Below are 22,153 nucleotides of genomic sequence, written 5' to 3'. Positions count from 1 at the left end.
CTATATATAGCAACAGACTGGGTGTGGGAAGAAGCATTTCCACTGAAAACCATTTTGGGATAGTAGAGGACAAAGAAATCAACATGACAGTCAATGTGAAACTGTAAAAAAACACTACTGCAATCTCTTGGCATGCATATTGAAAGTATTATGCAAGAGAAAGAATGTAAATTGTTAATTAATATGTAAATTGTTAAAGCATCTGAAAAGTTAAAAAACTTGTTAAAGGGAATCCTAAAAATGAACCAATGATCAGAGAAACATGCCTGATATTGAGAAGCTTCAAAGTACAGTCTGTACATGTATATAAAAACAAAAATGAGAAGTGCCACCTTAAAAGTGTAAGTACCTTCATAAGGAGAAAATGCCAGGTTCGCAACAGTTTTGTGAAGTAGTTGAGAATGACATAACAAGAAGTGTTGGCTTGGAGCTTAAGCCAATGTTAATTTTAAACACATGAAGTTATATTTTCTGTAACAGTGACATTGATTAACTGGGGAACAAATTTCCTCAAGAATTGGTAAATTTTTCATCTCCAATACCTCCTGGAAGACAAGCTCTAACTAGACATATTTACCCAAATTCCTGATATGTGGAGAATTATAAGCGTCTAAGATATATGGAAGGTCAGACCAGATGATTTTAGGGTTGCTTCTGGCCTTAAATTCTACTAATCCCCTTTATTTCAAACAAGCAGTGAATGTAAAATCAGTTTAGGTGAGAACAGGATTGGAAGAGAAGGGTAGGGAGAAAAAAGGAAGGCAGGAACAGCTGCACTTGACCAAGATCACAACTTATGTAAGAGCATCACCTTCTGCCAAAATGGTAATACAGAGATAAAGCCTATTTAGTCCTTGTCCTTCCATCTTCCCTTGCTAAAACCAGAGGTGGAAAATATTTTGAATCAGCTGTCAATGCTATGCTAGTCAGCTGGAGAGCTATAAAGTGGGTAAGAAAAATGCCCATGCCTCATTAAACTGTTCTTTGTATGTCGCAGCTGAAACTGTTTTGCTCTTTGTACTACCACTGCAGTGTATCCTTCCTTGTCTTATAAAATGGAGCACAATTCATTTAACTCTAAACCAGACATCTATATGTGGACAGAAGAATCTCACCTTGACTGCCATTTGCTGAAGTGACAAAGATTAATGATAATCTAGAAATCTATCTTCTCTACATCTATTCTATACCTTATCTACAATTCTATAGAAGACATCTGACACTAGTTCAGATCAAACCGAAGTTTAGTTTCTTAGCTGGTGTGTTAACTCTTGTATGACCATAGATTTTCAGTCATACAAGAAGTTTTGCTTGTATTTTTATTCTTTGAATTATTTACGTGTACTTTGCTGGCTTGATAATCACATATGAAGTTACTTCCTATAAGATGGCACCAAATATAACCTATGTATTAAAAAAAGAATAAATCAAGTGAAAAATTTCTTATCTCTGTTCAGAGAGTATATTGTGCAATAAATAGTTGCACAGTACACATCTGGTTGAAATACACATCATCACAGGCCTCTGCCCTGACTATTTCTGGATATTGGCTAGTGGATTATAATACCATCTGGACTTTCAGTGGCTGGGGCTAAGACAATTAGTGTAGAATTTCTCAATCAGTTTATTTTTCTGAGTATTTCAAAATCCTTCAAAATGTTTTCTCATCTGTAGTGGTAAAATCCCATCTTTTCCCTCCTGTATTTCAAGGTGTAGATTAGTTAAATTGTGCTGGCTTTTGGAGAAGTTAGCCATTTCATTTTTTTTGTAAACAAAGGACTAAATGCTGCATCAGCCTTGATGTGTAGTAGATCAACAATAAGAAGGACAATAGAACAAGAAAGAGTGAAGAAACTCCCTGTGGGAAACATTTTATGTAGGAATGTTTATGGTGGGTTAGTTGCCTAGAATTTACTCAGCTTTCTGAGCAGGCTTTTGCACCTGTAGTGATGTCTGTGCTGCCTTGGTTGCATTTAAAGCCAGCTCAGGTAAATAAGCTGGAAGACACAGCAGTCTAGTAGGATAACATTTTCAGTTACTCAGAGAGAAAAACAGCTGTATTTGCTGTCAGCTTAACAATTCAGCTGTTTGGAATCACAGTACACACTGAATGGAGATGTGGAAGTCCTAGGACTATGCAGCCTGTGTTCAGAGCCATGATGCATTTTGAAGATTGTTTTGTATCCCCACTGAAAGGCAAAATGCAGTGGGTTTCAAGTTCCTGGCATTGATTTGAATATTTGAGAGGGAAAAGGATCTTTGCACAGGAGTTAGCAAGGCTCATTGAAAGACCTTTAAACTAGATTTGAATGGGGAAAGGGAACAAACAGGCTTGCTAGAGATAAGCCTGGGGGTAGCACGCCAATGTGTTCTAGCGTTTGGTTGAAGGGTTGAGTATTCATAGGTAAGAATCAGGGGGAAGACCAACAAAGGTTGGGGTCATGGTGGGATGCTGTTATAGACCAACCAACCAGAATGAAGAGGCAGATGAAACATTCTATAAGGAGCTGGGAGAAGTCTCACAATCACTAGCCCTTGTTCTTATGGAGGACTTCAACTTACCAGACATCTGCTGGAAATACAATACAGCAGAGAGGAAATAGTCCAGGACGTTCCTAGAGTGTGTGGACGATAACTTCCTGACACAGTTGGTCAGTGAGCCAACTAGGGAAGGCGCCCCGCTGGACCTGTTGTTTGTGAACAGAGAAGGACTTGTGGGTGATGTGATGGTTGGAGGCTGTCTTGGGTGTAGTGATCATGAAATTAGTTTTCAATTCTCGGAGAAATAATGAGGGGGGGTCAGCAGAACTGCTACCTGGGACTTCTGGAGAGCAGACTTTGGCCTGCTTAGGAGCCTGGTTGGCGGAGTCCCTTGGGAGGCAGTCCTGAAAGGCAAAGGAGTCCAGGAAGGCTGGGCACTCTTCAAAAAGGAAATCTTAAAGGTGCAGGAGCAGGCTTTCCCCATGTGCCGAAAGACCACCCAGTGGGGAAGACGACCGGCCTGCCTGAACACAGAACTTTGGCTGGAACTTAGGAAAAAAAGGAGAGCTTATGGCATTTAGAAGGGGCAGGCAACTCAGGGGGACTACAAAGATGTTGTGACATTATGCAGGGAGAAAATTAGGAGGGTCAAAGCCCAAATAGAACTTAATCTGGCTACTGCCATAAAAGACAATAAAAAAAAGTTCCTATAAATACATTAGCAACAAGAGGACTAAGGAGAATTTCCATCCTTTATTGGATGCACGGGGAGACATACTGACAAAGGATGAGGAAAAGGATGAGGTACATAATGCCTCCTTTGCCTCAGTCTTTAATAGCAAGACCAGTTGTTCCCCGGGTACCCACCCACCACCCTGAGCTGAATGTCTGTAGCAGTTTGAAATAAAACCTAGTTCAAATGGTTCGTATTTCATTGAGGTTGCCACATACATATCTTCTCTGAACAGAAATATACTGAGCAAGTCTTCGTATTTCAAGTTCAGGCAGAGATGAATTTCCTCAAATCCTCCCTGTTTTCCACTCAGATCTCTGCTGCTACCTTGTGGTTATTTAGTTTCACTGCATCAGAATGGCTATCGTACCCTCACCACAGAACTGTCTAGGATCCTGGAGTCAAAATCAAGATTGAGAGTTTCGAGTTTAGAGAAGCATTTGAGGTAGTCATCTGAGGTAGGCCTTTTTGTGCTAAGTTATGCCAGAAATTTCTCAGTTCAGCAAATTCTTCACAGATTTTAGTGTTAAAACATAAAATAGACTATTGTTCCTGTCTCAGACCAAATGCATTACATCTACTTCCAAAAAATAAATCACCTAAAAACCTAAATTTTGAGTCTTTGCATAGAAACTGATACAGGATTTCTCTCTGGATGGTTAGCAAATTTAGGTAGATTTATTAGTATTAGGATAATTCTTAATCATCATATTTTTTGCATCTGTCTTCGCATTTGTAGAAATTTGTGTAAACAGGTTTCCTATTCAGGCCAACAAGCTGTTGAATCTACACACATATGTTGCCCTGGATGTTTTTTCTGCCTCTTTAGCATGGAGGCAACTTCATCTATACAGTCTTCCCAGCCCAGTGGGAAGAAAGAAATACACATTTTGTGCAAAGTAGGTGTACTTCTGTAAAATTCTCAAGTTTTTTCAGTCCTGAGAAGGTCACATCCATCTGTCTGTATCTCGTACCTTTTCCATCAGGCATCAGATCTGCTGCCATTTCAATGTTGGGCTTGTTTTCTCAGGGACAGTATCACTAAATCTTTAGGGGGGGACAGAGGAGGAAGAAAATAAATAAATAAGACAAACAAATTAAAGCACTGCAATAATCAATATAGTTATCCTGCTGCTCTTCTCCCAGCAAAATCCATCCTGCATAGCTCTGTGTCCTAGGCAAAATTGTATTATCTTTTACAGGCTGCTAACACAACTGGTAGAACTGTTCTTACCTAAACTATCAGCCAAGCCAATCCCAGCTGGATAGCATGACGTGGCTGTTTGGGTAAGGGATAGGTAAATGAAGTTGCACCACTCCTGAGACCACCACTGAAGTGCTGTGTAGAAAGATACAGCTTTTCTACCACAGGGAGTAGATCCTCTGTTCAAATAAAAGCAAGGCTGGGCTGTGCAACTTTGGGGGCCTGAAGTTCTGTTGTTGTTTAAATACTATGACATTGTTACAGTATTTAAACAAACATACACGGAATGATAGCATCAATATCTGGAAAGGCTATTTGACAGTCAAACTGAAATCATAATTAGTGACCAACCTTCAGGCTTTAAGGATTGCTTTAAGAATTTCTTTAATGAAACAATAAGAAGCCTTTATACTGGTATGTGCTTCTAAGAGAAGTGATGGAACCCCATTGCTTGAGTCATCTTAATATGAATAACTGGTGAGTAACATAATCAATCAAACATGTCTGAGAAGAATGAGAATAAATCTAGTGAGGCATGAGCTGAGATTAATTCCTCTCTTGAAAGGTAGAAAGGACAGAAAAGCAGGGAGTTTCTCCCTCCATTGACTGGAACTTCACTGCAGATTAGCAATAGTATTTTAGAGCATAGAAGTACCAGGCAAGTGGTACTTTGATAGTCTTCATTATATTTTTAATCAAAATATGTTAAATGTTTCTTTACTGAAATTATCACTTTTAACCATTTTCAAAATTGGGCTTTTGTTACCTGGAAAAAATAATTGGTTTAGAGACAAGATTCAAGGCGGGGGGAAGGAAATTTAATCTAGTTGTAATTATATAAATATTTAGATGGGAAGGGACTTCTGGCAGTTTCTGCTCTGGAATTGTCTACTCCAAACCCTTGCTCACAGCAGGATTAGCTCCAAAGCCAGACCAGGCTGTTCAGGTGAATTGTGAACATCTCAAAGAATCTAGCTTCCCCAGGCTCTCTGGGTACCTTGTCTAGTGCTAAGCCTTAACCACCCTCAGGAGGAGAAATTTTTCCTTATGTCCTATCAGAATTTTCCTTAATGCAACCTGTTCTTGCTGCCTCTCTCACTGTGTTGTTTTGAGAAGAGTTTGATGACTCCTTTTTCTCCTCCCCCCTGCAGCTTTAGAAGATAGTAATTATATCTCCCACAGGCTTCTCCAAGATGAACAAACTAGCCATCCTCAGCCTCTCCTCATTTATCATGTGCTAATATAAGCTTCCACAATAAAATAATTTCTTAATTCCCAGGCAACATAGACACACACAGACACTCTCTCCATCTCTCTCTTTCTCTCTCTCTTCCAGAATTCTGTTACACAGTTTCATCAGATCTGCATAACTATACACCCTTATGTGTGCATATCCAATCAGGTGATGAGCACCTGCCTTAAAATTATTCCAAATAATATGTAATATATTTTACAGAAGTTTCATTAATGTTTTAATTAAGGGATATTACATTTTCTGTATCTTTGCAAATTTTTAGTGGTAGGGTTTAAAAAAAAATTTTAGGCATTTTAGCATCATGAATGACCTACTGAGAATAAAGAAGAAAGAAGAGCATGTTAGGCACAGGTACAAGCAACTTGAAGACTAAGGTAGAGTTATACAGACAGTGATCTTATCCTTAAGGATAAAGCAACTGAATTTTTTTAGGGTGGCCTGATACAGAGAGCTAAAGGAAACAATTAGGCAAAACCAGAAAATTCAGGTAGGATGATAAGAGATCCTTCTGCACAATTACAGCTATGTAAGACTGTGAAATAGTCTCCTCAAGCACAGAAGCCCAAACATTTGGAATCTAAATTAGTTAGACTTCAGAAATGGCAGAAAGCATGATTTTGGACTTTCCAGGGTACATCACAATGAAATGACATTCCAGACTTTCATGTATATTTTCTTCTGAGAGAAATGATTTTTTCAAGCTTGACTTTTACCAGTTTTTCATTTCCTGGAACTCCATGTTAAAATATTTTATTATTCTGCAATCAGCTTCCAGTGTCTTTCCTTATCTTGAATATAGTTCAGACAATCTTTCATAAAGGCATCAAATCCATGTTAACCTCACAGATTTACTAGTTTCATTTCTAAAAATTCTTATTGATTGATCCATAATGAGATTCAGGCCTCCGACCTTATTCTCTGGCTATCGGGGGACAGAAGAACCTCAACAATCCCCTTTGCAGGTAGCAACATTTTGCTTAAGTATGACAAAACAGACCATCTGCAGCATGGGTCTAGAAAATATTAGCTAGAGAGGAAAGCCTTTTCTTCTTTGTGTCTTCACAGAAAATTGCAGATGATGTGATCTGTTGTGAAGACTGGGAATTTGTTTTCAGGAGGTGAATTAATTTTGGACTGTATTAGTTTTGCAGAGATTTTACAATGTTCTGAGAGACTTCTTAGAGTCTAGAGAGAGATTCTTAGATTCTGGGGGGAGTATAAAAGCAACCTTAACAGCAGAGCCAGCTGGCTCTTGTCAGCTCTCTGTTTTCTCACTCTCACCTTTTAGATGTGTAGTAACCTGCAGTGTTCCTTGGGCCATCTCCCTCCCTTGGATTTCAGCCAGCAGCCTCAAGGTGTTTCATGTACTCAAGTCTTGTTCTGCACAGTGCATGTGCTGCATAACTCCACCTGGGATAGAAAAATGCTTTGGATATTTCCCTGCCCAGAAACTGTCCAGAGCAGATTCTATATTGTGAACAGCTACTATATGATGACTCACTCTTAGGACTTGCATTCTCCTTTTGTAGACTGACTATACTCCTTTTAGATATATTTTATTTTGAGCTGCTGAACTCCAGTTGAGAACCCAGGAGACTGGAATCTCTTCCCCACATTAACACTGCACAGAGACAATGCAGATTTCCAGCCTACCAACTCTTTTGCAAACATTCAAGTTCAATGCCTTTAGCTCATTCTTGACTTTCTCTAGGAGTTACAACTGACAGGAAGAGATGGTGATTTTGAAGGCTTCATCCATGTTCCTGCAGAACCTGCTAAACTGAGGAACATTCAAAGACTTTGTAATGAAAAATGTCATCTGTCACCTGCCTTGTGTGAACAGTTTCTTCTACAGCTAGCTCAGGCAACTAACTACAGGTCGAAGGGGGATCCTAGAATTGTGTTTTGTGGGAGAACTGTTTCTTTTTCAGTCTCTGCATATCTTGCATGCCTTCTGCAGCTGCAATCTCAGCCCAGAATTATCATCTTGACTCACTGAAGAATAAAAGCTATTTTGTTTGTTGAACTATTATTCCACTATCCTATTCGCAACTCTTTTTCTCCCTTTCTGAAGGAGAAAGCTAGTTTCTGACATCTACATTGCTGCCTATTCCTAGTCACTGAACACATCATAGCCTGTATGGATAGAGAGAAGCTGCAAAGACTTCAGAGCAGTCTCCTCTTCTATGAAGTGCATGGAAACCAAGGGGAAACATATAAAAGCAACATACAAGAACTGGAAGAAGGGTTTCTCCTATCTTTTTCTGGGATATTTACGGAGGATCAGGGCCCACTTTCCATGATTAATTTAGGGTAAATGATAAGCCCTACACCTTCTTTCAGTGTTTCATTGAAACTAGCATCCAAATACACATACATAATATCTTTGGTTCCTTGTGCATTGATAAGCAGGGAAACAGAGGTCCTGGTTTGTAACTGCAGATATCTATGTTACCCGCTGAACCATTAAGGAACTATTATAACTATATTATCTTATCTTTTAATAAATCAGGTATTGCATTGCTGGTAAAGATGGGTAGCTGACAACACTGCCTAGTGTTATGCAATGTCAGCAAATGCTGAACAAGTGTTGACCATATATTCAAGCATACTCCAGTCCTCTTCTGTATCCTTTCTGCTCTTCTTTGGTTTTTGCATGCCAATTTACAGATGCAGGTCAGCAGAGAGATGTAGTCCTTTTCCTAGTTTAGTTCTTTGACCTTGTATAGCTGTGGTGTAATACCTGTTGGCAAGATTTTCTGTTACCCCATTCTTGGCCTTTCAGCAGGTTGATCTGTAACTTCAGGCTTGACTTCTCATTTTCTCAAGCACAGCCCGCCCCATTAAAAGCGGAGTGATTTTCATTCTCTCCTTATAAAAAGCATGATGGTGCATGTTGTTAGTTCATTTCTTTACGGTATCACCTTATTTTACTTAATAAGCTGAGGAAGAAGAATCTTCTTTCTTTTTTTTTGTTCATTTTGGCAGATTAAGTTGGCTGGATATATACAGGCAGAACCCCTGTGGCTCTCCGCATCAGAGATAATTACAATGGGCATGCAGCCAATCTTTGTTTTTCTTAAAAATTATTTATTTCTGTTAACAATGACGTCTTTATCTTCAAACTTTCCAGAGGGATCATTATGTATTGTATTCAGCTGAGGCTCCCATGCTGGGATGGCGCAAGATGAAAGGTTTGAATATTTAATTTGGATCCTTTTTCTACCCAAGTTTCCTGGTTAGAGCAGAGGGCTGGGAGTCAAAGAGACAGTTTGGTGTTCTGCCAGTGTATTTCCATATGTCAGAAAGAAAGGATTTGGTTACTGAATTTTGTATTATGACAGAATCAATGATCCAGCCTACTTGAGACTGGCTGATGAACTTGAAATGGGAAAAGAAATCCAGAAATAATGCAGGGAATATGTGCAATTTCTGCATGGATCTGAGATGTTGCCTGCTAAAAAATGCTGAGGCTTGCCAATGTAAGATTTGAAGGTAATTTGATACCTTGTACAAAGTCTAGTCAAGTAGAGTAAATGTGCAATTACCCATGAATGCTAAATTACCACCTGACTCAGAATTATATTTCCTTTGTGACATTTTAATCAGCTCTCTAGTCATTTAAAAGCTGAATTATAGATCTTCTGGTTATGCACAATATCTGATCTTTAAAAGGTGGATCATTCATGTATGTGTCTTGACAGTTCTCAAAAGTGTCTGTTACCTTGAGAACAAAAACTTCTAACCCAATCTGTTAGCAAAACTTGTTTCCTATAACCACTTTATTTATTTTAAGAGTATGAATGGGCAATTTTTATTGTTCCAGGTTCTGGGAATCTCCCCTGCTCCAGGCCTTGAACAATAATGATGTGCAAGCTATTCAGAAACTTCTTGCTTGTAAAGCCTGTGGTAGTCATCAGAGAATTAGTACCCCTTCTTGTACTAGTCTTGGCTGAAATACTTTTGAGAAGAAAACTTCTGGGGTCTGCACGTTTGGATAACAGGCACAGGGCTGTAGCTGTAGCAGAGAATAAACTTGCCAGGATGGAGTGGAAACAGCTGAATGGTGGGGATTCAGCACTGAGATGGTTAATTTATTATTGTCTCTCTAGGTGAAGTGGGGGAGACAGCCCTTCATGTGGCTGCCTTGTATGACAATGTGGATGCTGCTCAGCCTGTGATGGAGGGAGCCCCGGAGCTTGTCAGTGAAGTAATGATATCTGAACTGAAAGCACGTAAAAATGCTGATCTGAAAGGACAGTGTCAGGACACCCAAATGGTCCAAAATGGTTCAATAATGGTCCAGATCCATTCTGGAGATTTATTCAGGCTCCCAAACAGCCAGTGAAAATTACCTACTCAAGGGTGTTCTATTTTATTGTCCCCTGACTCAGTTGCTTGACACTTCTGGATACTCTGTTTTCACTCTAAGAAGTAAATTGTATACCTACGCTGATCTAAAAAACCTATGTACCTGAACTATGTACATATGCTGACCTAAAAACCCAGAAGTTAATTTTGTCCTTGAATATATCCCATTCTCAACCCTTTTCCTCCCTTTCTCATTCCCATTTGATTTGTCTGGATTGATAATTGAGCAATATCACTTTGTGATAACCTCTGCAGGTATGTTTTAGTGCTGCTAGAAGCAGTATGGATTCAGAAGATGCTTTTCCTATCTGAAGCTCATTTTCACAGATGTTGCTACACAGATACATGCCAGGGGAAGCAATGTAAGCAGTCCTGGGGAGAAGCCTCCTCCCTGACCAAACACACTCAATGAGAGGAGAATGCGCTGAAACTCTTGTACAGGCATGTAGCCCTCATAAGCAGCAGTATTGATTCTGTTGTTTTGCCTAAATTTCAGGGTGAACATGACATTTAACTCTGTGGATTCTTCAAGGAGGGTGTCACTTTTTAAGAATGATTTCATAGCAATTCTGTGCATTGTTTGAGAATTGCATCCTCCTATTTCAGAAAAAGACTGAAAAAAAGGTAGGAGATATAGTGATTTATGTGGTAAACCTAGCTATGGTCATTTGCCTGTCTCTGAACAAAGTTCTTCATTTCTCTGTGCCTCAGTTTCTCCATCTGTAAAATATCATGAATTATTTCAGAGCCATAAACAAAGGCTTATATAAAATTTGGTGAAGTAACATTTCCAAGTGCTTGAGATACTCACATAGAAGCTATTACAGAAGTGTAAATATATGAGTAGGAACATAAGTGGAATAAACAAGGCACCCCGCACTTTAATGAGAAATGCTGAGAGAGAATATTGTTCATTCTGAGTGGCAATTCATTTCACACTTATAGTATGTGCCTTTGGGTCAAAACAAATTAAAGACTGATGGATGAGAAACTAGGCCAGACCCTGTGGTCCTTCTCACAGGACAAAATCCAGAATGTCTTCTGCAAAGTCACTCCTAACATGTAAACGAGATGAGAATCTGAATTGAGGATTTCAAGAGTCTCTAAAGGAATCATACACTTCATATCCCTAGTTCCATGAATATTCATTACTCATTCCCATGGAAATCTTTGAAAATCGTGTATTTTCCCAAGCATCTCTCAGTTTCTCACTAATAAAATACATGTGGCTGTGCTGTGGTTTTCTAATTGTTGAAGTGCTTCTGGCACATTTGGTATGGTGATAGACAACAAGGAAACTGTGTGTTGCAGGGGAGAATGCTCTTCACATTGCTGTGGTGAAAGAAACCATCAGTTTGGTGAAGGCAATAATGGAAAAGGGATCTGATATCAAGAATCCTTGGGTCACTGGATAAGTTTTCAGACACAACAGTTAACAATCATCTCATCTACTTTGGTATTTACCTGTGGGTTGAACTGCTGTGATGCCTTTATTTCTGATGTGCTAGCTGGGTGTCTTTGTGTCTGTCCTCCTTTTCTTCCTCTCTCTATCAATCTGTCTAATCAGTAGCATGTCCATGTGGCTTCCATAAACCCTAACTTCAGAACTGCCAAAGAAGGCAAATCCTATCAGAGAGCTTTGCTCCAGAAGTTTGGTCTTCATTAAAAAAAGTAGTCTTTAGTTCGTGTACCAAAGTGGAGCTGTTATCCATGGGGAAATGACTGACTGAGCTTGCAGGCAGTCTGATACATTTAAAGAAGCACCAAACTTTAATCCTGGGTGTTAACTTTGTGATATAATGATACTGGTAGGAGCTGTTTATGACTTCACTGTCACCCATTACAGCACTAATACAATTAAGCTGAAACTTCATACCATGTTTTCTCTTGTGACCAGGAACATCAGCTCTTCCATATCCAACTATGAAAAAATTCAGCAACCTCAGCTGTGAATGGAATTATGCAATATGAAATTCTGATGTGTGTGGAAAGTAATATGAAACTAAAGTCATCATAAAAATGATGTGAAGAACAAAAGGACAGATTGTGCAATGTATCCTTATTGTTGAATAATGTTTTCTTCTTAGATGGACCTGTTGTTCTGTGGGTCCACACATGGTGTAAAGAAATATTTGATATTAACCACAGCTTCACGTTTTGCCCCTTAAAGTAATAAAGATGGCTTTGTGTCAGTGATATTGTTTGTTGAAAATGTAACTGAAAAAATACATATATGAAATATTCACAGAATTTCTTATCTAGCATCTTGAAATTAAAGATCATTGCTTCAGAGTGCACAGAGATTTGTGATTTTTGTCATCTGTCTTTCCTATTTCTTTCTCATATGAATGCATTTCTTTCTCCTGTTCTCTCCTATAGTCTTCACGTCATGTCAGTCATGTCATGTCACCTCATCTCATCATCTTGTCTCATCTCATCTCATCTCATCTCATCTGTGCCACAGAGAGCAATTTTTCAAAAAGGTCTCAGAAAATATAACAAAAAAGTAAAGGATGGAAATTTGATATGCAAAAGTGTAGGCTGAGTATGAGCAAATATTTGTGATAGTACAGAACTTGAGATACAAAGTATTAGGCAATTAGCAGACATTTCAAAGCACTGTTGACTTAAAACTAGAGCAGAAAAAGTAAAGAAGAATTGTTATGTTTGCTCTCGGTCAGTAAGGCTCTCTCTTGACACAAAACATCAATTTGTCTATCATAAAAAAACCCTCTCTCTGAAATGCTGGAACACTTCTGCTGCCAGGATTTGACAAGATGTGAGATCAGCATAGTGCCTTGTTGCAGGAGAGAATCATCTTTTCATTGTACTGTTAATCTGAATTATTCCTGAAGAGTGGAAAATCTCTGCAGAACAGATCGAAAAGAATGCAAAACCAGAACTGTTTTCATTTCCGTACTTCATTTCTGGTTTAATTTCTCCAAATTCTGTAACTAGCTTATTGTATTTCTTCTCTTTATAAAGTTCGATTTTTCCCTTAAGATGCTACTGGGCTGAATTGTCATTTGGTAAAAACTAGAATAGTGCAACAAATGTCATTAGCTGATTTATGTTAGACAATGATCTGGCCACTGTATTTAGTAATTGTCAATGCCACAATCTATGAGTGTAAGCAAATAAGTTTAGGAGAGGAATTTACTACTACTTTTTTATACTGTTCTTTCAATTCTTTTTTAGTCAGACATCGGTGTTGTGTATATATCTGTAGATACCTGTGGTATGTATATAGATGTATGTTGTGCTTATATATGGATGTACATATTTGTATATTACACTTCTACTTCCATTTCTTTCCCAATAACATTAAAATCTACTCTTACTGAAATTAGCATCATAGATCTTTCCATCCCATTGAGTTTTCAATACTGTCCTCTAAAACTGCTACTGGGCCATTGTCTAACTTCAGATTGAGAAAGCATGAAAGCTTCCCTTCAGAAGAGGGACACTTATCTCCATGTACTTGCTTAACAAAAGCAACTTTTCAGAGAGTTAGACATTTTTCAGATACAATCTGCTACAGATGGTGGTCTAATCTTACTCTTAATTACTTCAGTGTAAATACAGTGACATTTCATTGAAGCAAAGGCATTTTAAGTTAAATACTTTTATGAGGAAGAAAATAATCTGTATAAATAGAGCCATTATGAGACTGATGAACCTGTTTACATCCTACTCACACTACAAAATAAGACTGAAGTGGGACGTAGGTCTTGCACTGCTTCTCGGTGCATGATGAACTTCTCTTACATGAATGCAAAGTAGGTACATCCACTCAGGTTCTGTTTTGCCCTGTTAATAGAGACCATAAGTAGGAGCTAAGATTGTAAACAGGAGTTAAGATTCCTTTCCTTTCCTTTCCCTTCTTGTTTGTCCTTGCTGATGTTTGTAAATAATTAAATCTTTTCTTTGTTATGCTTCTGCTCATATTTCATTATATGAATGGTTCTTTCTCTCCATCCCCTAAAATCAAGGGGGAACTGCTTCTTTCACTCCTGCACCAAAATGAAAGCCTGAAAAAACCCCTGTCATAAATCATGCCTCTGGTGTGTGCCTTTGCAGAAAAGGACCTAGGGGTCCTGATGGACACCAAGTTGAACAGCAGCCAGCAATGTGCCCTTTCCACAAAGAAGGCCAATGGTATCCTAGGCTGCATTAGGAGGAATGTTGCCAGCAGATCAAGGGAGATCATCCTTCCACTCTACTCAGGTCTGGTAAGGCCACACCTGGAGTCCTGTGTCCAGTTTGGGGTCCCCAGTACGAGAGAGATGGAACTGCTGCACAGAGTCGTACGAAAGGCTACTGAGATAATTTAGGGACTGGAGCTTCTCTCCTATGAGGCAAGACTGAGAGAGCTGGGACTGTTCAACATGTACAAAAATCTGAAGGAAGGGTTTAAAGAAGGCAGAGCCAGGCTCTTTTTAGTGATGCTCAGAGACAGAACAAGAAGCAATCAGCACAAACTAAAACACAGGAGATTCAATAAAGCACTGGAGCAGGTTGCTCAGAGAGGTCGTGGAGTCTAGTTAGCCATGTTCTTGACAGATTTGCCGCATTTTCGGTCCTTTTGAGGCTGTAGATCCAAAGCAGTTGCTTAGTTTTAAAATTCTTCATGGATTTGCTCGTTGTTTGTGTCTGATGTTCTTCCTGCCCAGCCTGGAAGGTCGTCTTACTCCCTCCACCTTCTCCTCCGAAGAACATCTTTCATTTGCTCTGTCTTTACTCTTTGCTATGACTTGATTCTTCCCAAAATAATTTTCTCTCTTTCTCAGACAAAACCTTTAGATTCCTCTGCTGCTTTCACATTATTTTGGAATGTTGTAGGGATTTCTAATTAAGTGGTGGTGTGTAAATGGAGAAATTTTTTGACACAGATTTTTTTCTGAGTTTTTCATTAGTTTTGTTTAACTTAATGTTATTTCCTGCATTTCCTTTAATTGCTCTTCAGGAAAACATGTTTTATCTTTTGCTGCCTGTGCTGGGTGTGAGGAAATTGTATATTTACTCATTGAAGATGGAGCTCATAACAGAGCACAGGGCTCTTTGGGTAAGAACTGTTCAACAAACTCTTTTAGTTTTCCTTAAATGATATACTACCAGACATTTTCTGTCAGACCTCTACAGGTAACACTGTTCTCCGTATCCTGGTTCTTCAATCCAGCAAGACCTTTGCCTGTCAGATGTACAATCTCATTCTCTCTTATGAAAGAAATAACATGAGGCAGGAAGCGCTGTACCAGATTCCTAACAAGGGACTCACTTCATTCAAGATAGCAGGCATAGAAGGCAACATGATAGTGAGTATGTGAATAGCATTCAGACTACCTAAAACTGTTGTCACTGTACGTGTTGGGTTTTGTGTGGCAAGGTCTTGGAAGCGGGAGGGGCTACAGGGGTGGCTTCTGTGAGAAGCTGCTAGAAGCTCCCCCTGTGTCTGATAGAGCCAATGCCAGCCGGCTCCAAGATGGACCCGCCCCTGGCCTAGGCCAAGCCAATCAGCGCCTCTGTGATAACATATTTAAGAAGGAAAACAAAACAGTTGAAAAAGCTTTTGCAACCAGAGAGAGGAGTGAGAAGATGTAAGAAACTCTGCAGACACCAAGGTCAGTGCAGAAGGAGGGGGAGGAGGTGCTCCAGGCACTGGAGCAGAGATCCCCCTGCAGCCCATGGTGAAGACCATGGTGAGGCAGGCTGTCCCCTGCAGCCCATGGAGGAAGGATGAGGGGGTGTAGAGATTCCACCTGCAGCCCGTGGAGGACCCCATGCCGGAGCAGGTGGAGGCACCTGAAGGAGGCTGTGGCCTGTGGGAAGCCCACGCTGGAGCAAGTTCCAGGCCGGACCGGTAGACCTGTGAAGAGGGGAGCCCATGCCAGGGCAGGTTTGCTGGCAGGACTTGTGACCCTGTGGGGGACCCCACGCTGGAGCAGTTTGCTCCTGAGGGTCTGCACCCTGTGGGAGAGACTCCATGCTGGAGCAGGGGAATGTTGAGAGGAGTCCTCCCCCTGAGGACAAAGAAGCGGCAGAGACAATGTGTGCTGAACTGACCGCAACCCCCATTCCCTGCCCCCTTGTGCCACTCAGGGGGGAGGAGGTTGAAGCCAGGAGTGAAGATGAGCCCAGGAAGATGGGAGGGGTGGGGGGAGGTGTTTTAAGACTTGATTGTATTTTCTCGTTGCTCTACTCTGTTTTGCCTAGTAATAAATTAGATTAATCTCCTCTCTACATTCAGTCTGTTTTGCTCATGACGGTAATTAGTGAGTGATCTCCCCCGTCCTTATCTTGACCCAAGCCTTTTGTTATACTTCTCCTTCCCGTCCCGCTGGGGGAGGGGTGAGTGAGCGGCCGTGTGGCACCCGGCTACAGGCTGGGCCTAAACCACGACACTGTATCACCTCCTGAACTGAAGGAGTTGATGGATTACCTGTGTATGGGACCATTTAGATGCAGAAATGCAGTGGTCCAAGGTAAAAAGTGATGACTGGACCCATGCTGATGCAGAGAGAACTTCTCAAGTCCTGCATCATCATCATCAAGTTATCATACAGTGTATTAGAGCACTATCCTGGTTGGTAGTGACTTAGGAGATGAATTATCTATTACTAATCACCTAACATTACAGCAAAGACTTGGATCAGTCCTAGCTGAGGGAAAAGAGGATCCCTGTTAAACTGGTACTGCTTGTAACACGTTGGGATTTTTGGAAGCCTTTCCACCCTGCTATTGACCCAGATCAGCTTACTTAGCTTGAGAACCTACTAACACCAGAGACTGACAAGTCCATTCTCCCTTTGCAGGACAGCAAGGCAGTTGGGAAATCTGGGGACACTATAAAAGAGATTGTTTTGAGTAAGTGTTTTTATTGTTTCATCTGTTCTCACCTCATCAATTAGATGTTTCAGCACCTAATGCAGTAAAGAAAACATGTCCAGTGGAATTTTGGCCTGTTGACCTCCACCTTGTATGACAGCACTAAGATTGACTCATAGGAAGATGACCATTCTCTCTTGGAACTTACCATCAACACAAGGAAGAAAGAATTATATTATTTGATCTCTAACTCCTTCTTTCACTGAGTTTTGCACAATTTCTAAATATCCCAGAATATTAGAATTGTCTGCATGTTGAAAGCTAGGAGTGCAGCAGTTACAGTGAAACATCATGACTGGCATAATCTCAGAGAAATTTGGTCTGAATGTCCAAGAATGGCCTGGTCCCAGTGTCCTTTTTGCTTCTAAAAGTGCACCCTTATCCTACTTTATTTCTCTGTTGGAATTGTTTATATAGTGAGTACACTAGGTCTTTGTTTTGAAATAGGTGCAATGGCAGTAAAGGAATGAATACGTCAGTGAGAAAAAATATTGCTTTTTCTATTAGTCTTTCTCTGCCTGTGGCATTTCAATCATTTGTGTTTGACAGGAAGAGCGAGGTACAGCCAAGACTGGAAGGTTCTACTTCATCTTGGTTTGCAGTAACTTTGGCAATGACAGTCTTCCCAGTTTGGGGTGAGTTGTTCATAAGTTACTCTTCTGATTAACAATGTAAATTCAGCCTGTTTTCTTTTCTGAGGCCCAGATGATCCTTGATCTTGCTCCTGTTACTGACCTAGTGAGTCTAAAGTGGAATAAATATGGACATAGCTGTTTCTGTATCCTGGCTGTGTTCTATGTGCAGTGTGCTGTGTTCAGCATCTGCTTCACCATGTGCTGCATTTACTGATCTCTGAAACTTCAAGATAACACCAAAACAGATCAAAGAGACAATACTATATATATGCAGAAACTGCTGCAGGTATCCAATTCTTCAGGCCCTCTTCATATCCCAAAGTGACAATGCCTGCATAGGGAGTCCTTAGTGTCAGCCACCAGGGTTGGGAATGACTGCAAAAGACTGCCACCCTGCAGAAAAAATTAAGTAATTCAAGAGCTTTACCCTAGCTTTCCCAGGTCAAAATAACACAGCAACATAGGCTACAGTATGTTCTAGAAGCATATTTGGAGTATGTTCTAGAAGCATATTTGGAGTTCCTGAATAAGCTTTTATGGCCTGCACTGAAACTCAGTATGACAGTGCAATAGATTGCCCATTATTTAGGAAGCCACAGTTATGGGCACGCAAGTGCCAGTCTATGCAATATTTCTTGTAGTCGTTCCTACAAAGGAAGAAGTAGTACTTCCTCCTGAGAAGCACACTTTAAATCCTACAACACTGTCCAGAACTTTAAGGCATTCTAAAGCTGGCTACTTTGAGTTCTGGGGACATTTAGGCTGCATGATGCAGTCAAGATAGGGAACAAGTCCCCACTATGTGGACTAGCTCAACAAGTGGCTATTATGTGATTCTGTATTTGTCTCTTTTAATCAAAACCTCTTCCCTCATTCTCTTCTTGCTCTTGTGTGTGAAAGGTATGTAAAGGTGTTAATGCTTATCAATAGCTCTCAGAAACTGATGATTTATTTCCATTTTATGGATGAGGAAACAGAATCATGGAAGAGAGGAAGCTAACACTTTGAAAACTGTTTGTGATTTTTTGTGCTCTAGTTCAATGGACAATATGAAATATCCATGGCCGTATTCTGTGGAATAGGTATCCACAATTCCAGGTGAACTCTTTGGCAATTCAAATACCCAGAACCTCTGAAAATCATCCTCTGCGAGGTTGCCTACAACTGTCAGCCTGACTGTGAAGTGATTATGTAGCCATCTTTTGTTAGCAGTCGAGACCTAACCAGTTTTCCTTAGACTAAGTCATGCTCAGTTCTCTAGGCTGCAGAGTTTCATAACACTGAGAATTATGACAGAAGCTATACCATGAGAAGGATTTGTCTGTGTTGATCACCACTAGGCCTGCTTAAATGGAGCCTTACGGTCATATCTTTGTCAATTTCTAATGTAGTGAGATCTCTTTCAGGAATCTTATGCGACTCCTGAGGATAACCTCTGGCTGGTGGCAGAAGTGGTCACAGTGATAGGGCCTATAATAATATTGATCTTGGAGGCAAGTGAGAACAGTTTACATTTATAATATTTCCTCAGTTTGCAATTTGACTGAATGCAAATGTAAACAGTATATACCTCTTAGATTCCACATATCTTCAGAATCGAGGCAACAAAATACTTTGGACAAACCATCTTGGGAGAGCTTTTCCACATCATCAAGTGGAAATCTTCCAGATTTCAGAGAGATTTTGTTTCTGGTACGTGAGTAACACCATTTCCATTTTATAGATGGAGGGAGGTTGGTGTCAAGGAACATTAACAAATGGAAGGTACCTGTGATTCTAACTCTGTATTTTTGCCTCTTCTTCCTTTGCAGCATCACATATGCTTGCATAATTCTGATAACCATCGTGATGCGTCTCACCAGCACAACTGGTGAGGTGGTGCCCATGTCCTTTGCCCTGATGGTGCAATGTAAACGTACATGTACAATGTACATCGCACAAGGATTCCAGATACTTGGACCCTTTACCATTATGATCCAGAAGGTAAGTTAAAGAAGTTCTTTGACTGTGAGAGAAAAACTAATAAATGTGTCAGGGAGAGCTACACAGCCTAGCAGTTTTACAATTATTTCATACATAGGCTAGGATTGTAGCTCAGGCCTTTTGTCAGAGTGGCCACAGATTCAAAGACTGCTACTTGGAAGTAATTTAAGGAATATTTTCCGTTAATTAGGAAGTACTTCTAAGGGTAAAAACTGGATGATAGGAAGTGCTTATATTGCATACTTGAAAACAATTTAAGGAATATTTTCCTTTAATTAGGAAGTACTTCTAAGGGTAAAAACTGGATGATAGGAAGTGCTTATATTGCTCCCTGGGTAATGTGAAAGAAGTCACATCCAATCCACTAACAATGGCAAGAATGGATGAATGTGTTCAGTCCACAGGATGTCCAATAAACAAGGCATGGGAAACTAGCAGGAAGCATTCCTGTTGGAATTCACAATCTGGAGGGATGTAGGCCAAGTGAAGAGTCAGGACCCTGAATTTTAAGAAAGCGAACTTTCAGTTTTTTAAGGAATTAATGGATGGGACCCCCAAGGAAACTGCCCTCCGGGTTAAAGGAATTGAACAGAACTGTGAGCAATGTAAGGACATTTTTCTTAGAGTGCAAGAGCTCTGGATTCCCATGTGTAAGAAATCAGGCAAGAAGGGCAGGAGACCAGCATGGCTCAGTAAGAACTTCCTGGTCAAACTAAAGTGTAAGAAGGAAATGCACAGGCAGCGGAACCAGGGACATGTATCCTGGAAAGAACATACGAACACTACCCGAATGTGTACGGATGGGACCAGGAAAGCTAAGGCACAGATGAAGCTGAATTTGGCAAGGTATGGAAAGAATAATAAGAAAGGCTTCTACAGGTGCAGTGACCCAGAAAAGGAAGATTAAAGAAAATGTACCCGCCTTGATAAATAAGACAGGAGAACTGATGAAAAATGACATGGAGAAGGCTGAGGTACTAAACAATTTTTTGGCCTCAGTTTTCGATGGTAATCTCTCTTCCCACATCTCCCAAGCCCTTGAATCTCAAGGCAGGGATTAGGGGAATGAAATCTCACCCATTGTAGAAAAAGATCAGGGTAAAGACCACCTAAGGAACCTGAACATAGGTAAGTCCATGAGACCTGATAAGATGCATCCCAAGGTTCTGAAAGAATTGGCTGATGTAGTTGCCAAGCCACTTTCCATCATATTTGAAAAGTCATGGCAGTCAGGTGAAGTCCCCAGTAACTGGAAAAAGGGAAACATCACCCTCATTTTTAAAAAGGGTAAAAAGGACCGGCCAGTCAGACTTACTTCTGTGCCTCATAAAATCATGGAGCAGATCCTCTTAGAAGATAAATTGAAACATATGGAAGACAGGGTGGTCATTAGAGACAGCCAACATGGCTTCAGCAAGTGCAAGTTTTGCCTGACTAGTCTAGTGTCCTTCTATAATGGAGTGACTGCATCAGTGAACAAGGGAAGAGCTACAGATGTCATCTACCTGGACTTCTGTAAGGCCTTTTATACGGTCCCACACAACATTCTTGCTGCTAAATTGGAGAGATAAGAGTTTGATGGATGGAGTGTTACATGGGTAAAGAATTAGCTGGATGGCGGCACCTGAAGAGTTACAGTCAATGGCTCAATGTCCAAATGGAAACCAGTAAGACTAGTGTCCTCAAGGGTCTGTACTGGACCAATATTTAATACCTTCATCAATGTGTCATTGATAGTGGGATTGAATACACCAGCACCAAGTTTGCAGATGACACCTAGTTGAGTGGTGCAGTTGATATGCTTGAAGGAAGCGATGCCATCCAGAGGGACCTGGACAGGCTTGAGGAGTGCGCCCATGTGGACATTGTAAAGTTGAAGAAGGCCAAGTGCAAGGTCCTGCACCTGGGTTGGGGCAATCACCAGGATCAGTACAGACTAGGGGATGCATGGCTTGAGAGCAGCCCTGTGGAGAAGGACTTGGGGATACCGGTGGATGAAAAATTCTGTGTCAGCCAGCCATGTGTGCTTGCACCCTAGAAAGCCAACTGTATTCTGAGCTGCCTCAAGAGAAGTGTAGCCAGCAGTTTGAGGGAGGTGATTCTACCCCTCTACTCCGCTCTCATGAGACCCCCCACCTGGAATAGCATGTCCAGTTCTGGAGTCCTCAGCACAGGAAAGACATGGACATGTGAGAGTGGGTCCAGAGGAGGGCCACGAAGATGATCAGAGGGCTGGAGCACCTCTTCCTATGAAAAAAGGCTGAGAGAGTAGGGGTTGTTGAGCCTGGAGAAGAGAATATATGAGACCTTCTTGTGACCTTTCAATATATAAAGGGTGCTTACAAAAAAGATGGAGAGAGTTTTTACCAAGGCCTGTAGTGACAGGACGAGGGGCAACAGTTTTAAACTGACAGAGGGTAAATTTAGATTGGGTATAATGAAGACATTTGTTATGATGAGGGTGGTGAGACACTGGAGCAGGTTGCCCAGAGAAGTTGTGTGTGCCTCATAATTGGAAGTGTTCAAAGTCAAGCTGGATGGGCCTCTGAGCAACCTGATCTAGTGAAAGATGTTCCTGCTTATGGCAGGGGGTTGGACCGGGTGAT

At 40.6% G+C, this 22,153-nt stretch overlaps 1 pseudogene; it reads left to right on the top strand.

The window, feature by feature from the left end:
• The window catches only part of LOC129197789 (transient receptor potential cation channel subfamily V member 6-like), a 33,403-nt pseudogene that overhangs the window by 7,157 nt on the left and 4,093 nt on the right, over positions 1-22,153 (top strand).

Source organism: Grus americana, chromosome 1 (genome assembly GCF_028858705.1).
Source record: "Grus americana isolate bGruAme1 chromosome 1, bGruAme1.mat, whole genome shotgun sequence".
Taxonomy (NCBI): domain Eukaryota; kingdom Metazoa; phylum Chordata; class Aves; order Gruiformes; family Gruidae; genus Grus; species Grus americana.
This window is presented reverse-complemented; position numbering and strand designations above follow the sequence as displayed.